The sequence below is a fragment of the Euprymna scolopes genome, chromosome 21 (assembly GCF_053919585.1).
Source record: "Euprymna scolopes isolate OS-2025 chromosome 21, ASM5391958v1, whole genome shotgun sequence".
Taxonomy (NCBI): domain Eukaryota; kingdom Metazoa; phylum Mollusca; class Cephalopoda; order Sepiida; family Sepiolidae; genus Euprymna; species Euprymna scolopes.
The window spans coordinates 51,480,472-51,490,118 of record NC_136502.1 but is presented as its reverse complement, the minus strand read 5'-3'; positions in this window follow the sequence as shown (position 1 = coordinate 51,490,118).

The window sequence follows — 9,647 nt, the reverse complement described above, 5'->3', positions numbered from 1 at the left end:
CTTCAAATCTGCCATGTTCTCATAATTTAATTGGGGAGTATAGAGAAGGGAGTGGGGACTTTTTATTATCGTTTGCTGTTTTTTTTTTACAAAAATACCTGATATGACTTCAACATTACACCTAGAACGTTTAGTCTGTTTCAAAACAGCCCTGGGGTTTCTCTCTGAGGCACAACATGTATTTATTTTACCATAGTTTAGAATTTCTTTAGACACTCGTCCTTAACCTGCATGGTCTTGAGAAGTCTTTCTCGACTGGGAGGGAGGTCTGAGACAAAATCCTCATTATTTAAATTAAAGAGCAGCCCGAGATTCTCATTAGGCTATAAAAGCATGTTGAGAGTTACAGCTTCTAACTCCATCTCTGCTGATTCTTGATAATTTAGAGGGCGGTTGTTAATAGCTTGTTGTATATAAGATACGATGGTTAGTAAGGTGAAATAATCCATTTCACCTCTACTAACCACCTTGTAAAAACAATTCTTGATTATCTGGATACTCCTCTCCCAGACACCTCCTACCCATGGTGAGAAAAGAGGAATGAGGTAGAACTTGATCAAACAGGAGCCAAACTTCTGCTGGTAATCATGGCTCAACATTGACCTTTTAAATAACACACCACCTCCCCGAAATATTTTTGCATTGTCACAATAAGCAGCAGTCAGAATGCCATACAGGTTTGTAAACCGCACACATACCGGCAAACACACTCATGTCCGTACCAGCTCAACATGTGCAGCTCTGACACTAAGACAAGTGAAGATAAGTAGGTACATTTTCACTGCGTTACCACCCAAAGGTCACACATGAAATCCACTCCCATATGCTTGAAGGGAACCTCCAGTTCGACAAGAGAAGCAGGCAAGTTGGCCACATTTAGGAGACTAACATTGTACTTCTGACACAGAACACATGAAGCTAGTCTTCACCGCCTGTCTACCTTTCTGCACTCAATAACCATGACTTTTTAATTTAGTCAAGGCGGATGCAATTCCTAAGTGTTAGCACCTACATGTGCAACCATTAATATAAGCTTGGTCACTGGGTGATCTTTTACTAACAGAACCGGGTATTTAATCTCCATGCTAAAGTACAGAGATTAATAATTCTGCCACCTGACTTGATTAGTTCTTCACAAGTCAAGGTCCCGCACTTAGCTGGGAACAGTCTTGCATGAGGAGTCTAGTAGGAAATCCAGTTCCTTAGCATATACTTGGCATTGCATTGTCTATATGAGTAGAATGGCTGCCAGCTTTTCACTGTCAACTTCCAACCGATGCAACCGACAGGTGAACTGCAATTTTGCCCCACACATTCAACGAAACTACAGGCTTCTGGAGATGCATCACAGAAGAGAAAGATTTCGCCTGCCTCATTCTCACTGAAAGCCTTTCTGGAAAAGGAAACGATTGCTAATTTGGTGAGGTCAGAAGAAAGTTTCTTCCATAGACACAAGTACTCTGAGGGAACCGATTCATCCCATTCAAATCTTTTCTCCCAAAGCTTGCTTAACAAAATACGGCCCTGTAATGAAACTGACAGGCTCAATGATAAGGGTTCATAGACTCTAGCTGCCTCCCCAAGAATCTGTCTCTTTGTAGAAGCACATTTAATATTTAACAGGAGCCGCACGAAGTGTGTCGAAGAGTGACAGTATTGATATCCACCTTTTCCCAATGTTACCTTGATGACTCAGTGTACCATGCTCTTTCATTTTTTTGAACCATTACATGATCCAGATTGCAAGACTTCAGTTCACAGTCTCCATGAAGTAATTGTTCCTGGGTGAGAGCGTACAACCCACACAGTTCATCTGGATTATCACTTGACATGACAAGATTATTCACATGAAACCGATTCTCTGTCATATATCTAAAATTATGCATGAGATATTGAGCAGCATAGTACCGAAGGATATAATTTAATATAAGGAAACTAGAAACAAACCCAAAAAATGATAATGTTGTATCTAAAACAGCATAGGTGACTTTCATCCTTTAAGAAAAAAACGGAATCAGTTCTTATCAGCTTCTAGCTTCAGGTGGATCATCAAGAGGGCTTTCTGATGTCTGCCAATATGACATGATTTGCGTAAAAGATGAACAGTAAATCCAAAAGGTCACTCGTGAGATTCACTCTCTGATATGTTGCTTCGTTAAGGGAAGGAGAGTTCCCAATCTTGAGGCTGCAGTTGAACACTGGCCGAATTTTAGTGGTAGATGTAGGGTCTAATATCAAGACAAGTCTGTTTGAAATCCAAATGAATTCCGGAAATTATTGCAGAGGAACAAAAATTTCTTTTATGATTCCTTTACGTTTTTACTGCTGAAAAATTTTCAAGTATTCCTCGTAAAGTTGCTTCTTCTCCAACTTTTGCACTACATGTTCCAATATGTACAAGGTCGCCACATGATTGGAAGATACCTGAGATATTTTCCCATCTTCCCAAGAATAGTATTTATCTTCAAATGATATCGCTTCCCAAGGATAGTATTTATCTTCAAATGATATCGCTTGTTGAAAGAGTGCAATCTTCTGTTTGTCATAGTCGGTTAGTTCTTGTTCACTTATATCCAGTCTCCATACTAAACATTTTCTTCAACCCCCTTTGCACGTCACTATCTTGGAAAAAATCGCTTACAGGATCTTTATACATGCTCTGAGACTCTAACACAAAACACAGGTGAGAGGGGTTGGCTTCAGCAGTCAATGCAAGAACTGAATTGAAGGCAAAGCACTCCAGTCTCTTTTCCAGAGAATGCTCCAAGTAAAGGAACTGCTTCACGTCACCAAAGGGAACGAGTCCTATTGGAGTTGAAAAAGCTTGCTCGTGCAAATAAGGAACCAGCTGGAGGATCCCCAAATTGTGGATAAAATCTAGGCCAATTATTCCATGAAGCAGAATAAAACTAGTGCCTCGATCAATCCTACCAGCTAATTAAGGTGTTGAAACTCACCTGAAAGTAAATCCAGGTCCTCAATACGTACTGAAATATCGATGCACTAGTACTGGAAGAGAACATGGACAATGAGATCCCACGCTAGTTTCCAACACTACCTCCTTAAAGTGCCTGTCACAATCTCCAAGGATGGTAGTCAGCTTGATCTCGCAATTCAGTCCAATAGACTCTAAAGGACCAAGAGGAGCTAATACCTTACTAGACAGATAAGTCCGTCTACTGCCAGTGTCCAACAAACAGTTGGCAGAAACGTGGTTACCGTCCTTACCAAAGGTAACCCACAAAACAAGGGGGAGACTAGAGAAGTTTCCTCACTGAGTGCAACACGGTTAACCTGAAGAGAAGTATCCCTTTGTCAGGAACGAGCAGTGTTAAGGGTCAGGCCAGGGACCTGGTCCCCTTTGATAAGAAGACGTTTGACAGCCTCCTTAGTATTTTGTAAAATTGATGACAAGGTGGGGATTCTCTTACCAGAAATTTGAATAAATTCTCCTCTGATCTCTCTGGGGTACTTGGAGAAGAGAATTTTAGCCATAAGGCGAGCCTCAGAAGAATAATTATTAGAAAAGGGACAGTCAAAGGAGTCCTCAACTCTGGCAGATACTTTGGTTATGAAGTTAGTTAAAGTAGCAAAGAATCTTTCGTGTTTATAGGAGGTCCAATATGTCCTGGCAGTTCAGGCCTACTACTGGTTTCCACCACAAAGGATTTAGCGCCAAAGACAAATCAGTTTCTTAGTAGATTTCGTCTGGGCAAGACCAACCTGTTTTTGTGTTGCATTAGAAGCAGCCAGAAGAGATGTGAAACACCAGGATACCACATTCTGTTTGTGACAAAATCAAGCCGACCTAGCAACTCTGTTTATGTTCCAGTGTTCCCTTTGAATAAAAATGGATTCATATTTAAATAGAGATTTTTTTTTTGGGGGGGGGGGGTGACCACTTTCTAATTCAATCTTCAATTCCAGTCTGATGTGCCCAGAAAAAAAAATTAGTCTGAAAAACTGTATCTATACACGAAGCTATTATACGAAGTGACAGGCTAATTACTCAGCATTAACTTGTCTGTTTACATTAATAGAAAAAAAAGTGCTAAAACTTAATCTGTGTTAATTAATATAATTAGTTATAGTTAGCTAAGGTCCTTCCTAAATTTCTCCAAAGAGCTACCAGAAGCAGTGACAAGGCAAAACAGTACCGTCGCTTTTTTTCCAGTATTTCTATTGTAAAGCGATTTATTGAAATAAAATATAAGCAAATGACATTATTAAAAAGTATATAATAAAAATTAACAAAAGTATACAGATAAAAATAACGCAAGTAGTCTTTTTTTTCACTTTTAATAACAAAATTTAAAAAATAAGTTTTTATTTTTTTTGAAATTTTATAAAAAAATACATGTTTACAAAATCATAAAAAATAAAAGTTGTTTTTGTTTTGTTTTTATTTTAAAAATAAAAGTTTTTATTCGAATTTATATAATAAATATAGGTTTATGAAAATATAAAAATAAAATTACTGAAATCATTAAGCACCTCCAAAATTCATCAGAGAATCCCCCCTTATATGTAACACCATGTAACTTTATTATAAGTTCATATTATCAATATAACTCTTGTACTATTTAAAAGAAGAAGGGCAAAATAAACTAGAAATAATTAAATAAAATATTTTTCATCGTAGGAAAATAATGAAATTGCGATATGAAAATCTTGGTAACATAATTGACGCTTTAAAATAACGTTCCCATGTAGTAAGCATTCCAAATGTGAAAACATACGCATGTTTAATAAATCTAGCAAAAATCAACTAATGATCACATTTTCGTGCAATTTTCGATACTTATCCATTTTTGAATGAAATTACATATAAAATGCAGTTTCTGTAAAATGTATGAGGGGAAATATTTTTTTAGTGCATGTCCCCCACCCAATATTTATTTTTTCGAAATTTGAACAAAGTATATTTAAACCAATCGAAATTTCTATTTATTATGAAGCATAAGATAAAAAAATATTTATTTTTTAACAGTTTAAATACACGTATTGAACAAAAACTTACCTTGAAGTTGCAATTAAAAAATTGATAAATATTTAATATTTTTATGTTATTTTTTTAATAGCATTTTTCTAATCAATATTATCAATTGAATTGCTAAGAAAAATAAACTTCCTAAAAATTAATTAATTTTTAAAAGATTAAAACTATTAAAATTCCATTATTTAAAAATGTTCTGTTACAACATAGATTTTTAATTGTGTTTAATTTTTAAAAAAATATTAAGTTATAATATAAACATGACTTTTGCTAGCTAATTTATTGCCACATTAAAACCGATTGAAAAATATCATTGCACAAATAATAAACATTTTGTAGACCACTACAATGTCTAGTTTGTATCTTTTTACTAAATAAAAGTAACGAAACTTGTAATTAACCAAATGAACAGTTTAGTAAAACCGTATTTCATATTTAATATACAAATGTTTATAATCTTATTAATCGTTAAACTGTGTAAATCTTAAAACCTAACAAAATTATAACAAAAATTAATCATTAATTGCAGTTTGGAGAAGATAAACATAGGTTTGAAAAAATCATTAAGTCGTTTCCGCTTTTCCATACTTTTTATAGTTAACACAAGTCTGACGTCATTGGATCATACGCTCCATTCTTCAAAATCGTTTGGCAGACCCTAGAACGCAAAATAAAAAAATGAAATTATTGAAAAAAGTGAAGGAATTGATTTGCCTTGTCACCACTTCCGGTAGTGCTCCGCAGAAAATTAAGAAGGGCATTAGCTGACTATAAGCATCTAATTATTGTGACTCTTACATGTTAGCAAACTTGTAGTCATATGCATTATTTTTTTTATTTTTTATTTTTTTGAGAAAAGTTCAATGTAGTCAATGACTTTTTATTCATTAATGTTCAATTATCTCAATAATTTCTAATTTTTAAAAAATTTGTTTTACTAATATGTAAGATTGAATGTATTTTTATCAACTAAATAAGGAAAAATAGCGAAAATTGAAATATTGAATCTCAAGTGAAACCAACGGTATCTACTTAATTGTCATGTAGGAGTAATGAAAATATTAAAAAAATTATGTGAAACGATTATGTAGAAAATTAATTATTAACGAAAATAGTTTTCAAAGTCAATTAATGAACATTTAAATTAAAATGTTTAAAATTCAACGCTATTTCACATGATTAATGGTAGCCGAATGGATACGGCCTCCGCTAATCGAGCCAGAGATGTCTCGTGTCGCGGGGTTCGAATCGTTCGACTGGTAGTAATCGTGACACCCTGCACTGAAGAATCCCGAAAGGATGAAACACTAGTGTCTGTAGGTATTTAATTATTATAGTAAAAAAATAATTATGACAGCCCCTTTAAGAAATACGTTTCTTATCGTTGAGCACTTTCTGTTGAATTAAAAAGTCGGTCAATTTAGCTCTTATGCGTAGATCATCGTATAACGATTTGATCACTGTCTGTCTGACGTAATGAACATTTAAATTAAAATGTTTAAAATTCAACGCTATTTCACATGGTTAATGGTAGCCGAATGGATACGGCCTCCGCTAATCGAGCCAGAGATGTCTCGTGTCGCGGGGTTCGAATCGTTCGACTGGTAGTAATCGTGACACCCTGCACTGAAGAATCCCGAAAGGATGAAACACTAGTGTCTGTAGGTATTTAATTATTATAGTAAAAAAATAATTATGACAGCCCCTTTAAGAAATACGTTTCTTATCGTTGAGCACTTTCTGTTGAATTAAAAAGTCGGTCAATTTAGCTCTTATGCGTAGATCATCATATAACGATTTGATCACTGTCTGTCTGACGTAATGAACATTTAAATTAAAATGTTTAAAATTCAACGCTATTTCACATGGTTAATGGTAGCCGAATGGATACGGCCTCCGCTAATCGAGCCAGAGATGTCTCGTGTCGCGGGGTTCGAATCGTTCGACTGGTAGTAATCGTGACACCCTGCACTGAAGAATCCCGAAAGGATGAAACACTAGTGTCTGTAGGTATTTAATTATTATAGTAAAAAAATAATTATATATATATATATATATATATATATATATATATATATATATATAGGTACCTCCACGGAGATGTGTAAAACGTTAATAGTACACATTTATATAGTGGCGTCATCATTTCATGTGTTTGTTAATTTCTATGGATAAGCGTTCGCGTTATAATTAGTAATGGAGTAACGTTTTCTTTGCTATGGATAAAAAATAATATAAAACTTACCTTTTGTAAAACAAATACATTTTTATTAACGAACTACACAGACTAGAGTTAATAAAATAAAATTAATTTTAACGTCTTCTGTTGACACATGTATTTAAAAATAATGTTCTTTACAAGCCCCCGTATATTTTTGAAAAAAAAGCGCAAAACATAAGAACCACCCTCTATCAATTTAAATAATAAAATCCAAACGAATTCTTTTAAGGTTGATTTTGGATTTGCAATTTTTATTATCTCAATAGTCTTATATTCTTTTATATGAATATTTGAATTTAATATCATTTAAAGCTTTTTAAAAATAATTATTTTTTAGAATTGTTTTTTTTTTGTGTGTTGTAATTCGAATAATTATATTACCGAGAAAAAAATTATCCAGAAAGTGTTGTTTTTTGTTTTTTTAACATAATATTGAATTTATGTCCAATTTTATTTACAACTTTGAGGTAAGTCAAATAAATAACAGGATTTTACATATATATATATATATATATATATATATATATATATATATATATATAAATTACTATTTTTTAATTATTTGATCTTTTCACCTTTAAAAAATGTTGAAACTTTTATCACCCCACATTTATTTTGCTTAGTTTTCGGACCATGAAATATGGGGGGGGGGATAAAACATCTAAAAAATTATATTTCCGCTAATATATTTATCGAAATCTTCTTTTAATATGTAAGTTTATTTAATAATGATTGAATATCGAAAATTTCAGGAAAATATGATTATTATTAGATTTTTACTAGATTTTTAAAACATGGGTGTGTGAATGGCTTAAAAAACGTCACTACATAGGAACGTTGTTTTAAAGCGTCGATAATGTAAACACGATTTTTGTCTCGCATTTTCATTATTTTTATATGCTGTAAAAAGTTTTAAAAAAATATTAGCAGTTTATTTGAAGCTTGTTCTATTAAATGGTTAGGATGATAATATTAAATTAAATTACAATTACATCGTGTTACATATAGGGGGTTAAAACTGTGGCGCGTGTTGGAGGTACCTATATATATATATATATATATATATATATATATATATATATATAACAAAGAGTTGCAATTATAAGAAAAGGGAGGTAAATAGTTTTTGAAAACTTTAAATCTTTGTCTAATTTAGCAAAACTTAATTTTAGCTAATTATCTTCGAAAACTGTTTTTTCATTATTAATTAATTTTCTAATTAATCATTTTTCGTAATTTTAGGATATTTTCATTACTGCGACATGGCAATTTAGTAGACATGGCCGTCCGATGCTAAACTTAAAATTCCGAAATCTGGATATAGGAACGAAATATGTTTTAGTAGTTTTTTACATAAAAAGGTACTTGTACAGTTTAATCAAAACATTAAAAAACGAAAATATCGAAAAAAAAAGTTTAAATTGTACGTATCCGTTATGGAATGAAGTTCTCCGGAAAAAAATTTCACTTAAAACAAATAATGAACTTAATTAAGATCCGGTGTTTTTTTTTTAATTTAGACTCCGAAACACGCGCGTCCGTAGATTACTGTTTTTAACAATAATAAATAAATAACTAAAAAAAAAAGTCTAATAAAAAATGGGCGAATTTCTAAGAAAAACACCAGATCTCCGAGGCGGAGACGTTAACCAATATATATATATATATATATATATATATATATATATATATATATATATATATAATGGGTTAATAAATTCTAACGAAAGAAAGATGTATATTTAAATAAGGGCGTAGTCACCAACAATGTGTATTTTTTAACATTATTTTATTATTCCGTGTGTTTAGATCATTGTAATAATGTTTTTAAGTCATTGAAATTGTTTACGCGCGTTTCAGATGGTCTTTGGTGCGTCCTCGTCACATTTGAAAATAATTTCTGACGAGGAAGCATCACAGACCGTCTGAAACGCGCGTAAACGATTTCAATGACTTAAAAACATTATTACAATGATCCAAACATACGGAATAATAAAATAATGTTAAAAAATACACATTGTTGGTGACTACTCCCTTATTTATATATATATATTTCATTATTTGTTTTACAGCGAAAAAACAATTTGTTATGATACCGAGCAAAAGGTTCGATTTTTAAAAAGAAAAGCCAGTATTAAAGATGGGGAGAGGGGGGTCGGCGCTTTAACTGGAGTTATCTCCCGTGACGTTTCTAACCTCCAAACAATAATTAAGAAAAAATCCAAGATGTCTGCCTTCAACACGCTCTCATAAAAACGTGTTTTTCTGCTGTATAAAAAAAAAAACAAAAAAAAAAACTACTCAATCAAATTAAGTGAAATTTTTTTTCGGAGATCTTCAGTCCAAAACGGATACGTACAATATAACCTTTATTTCGATATTTTCATTTTTTAATGACTTGATTAAACTGTACAAGTGCAAAAAAATATA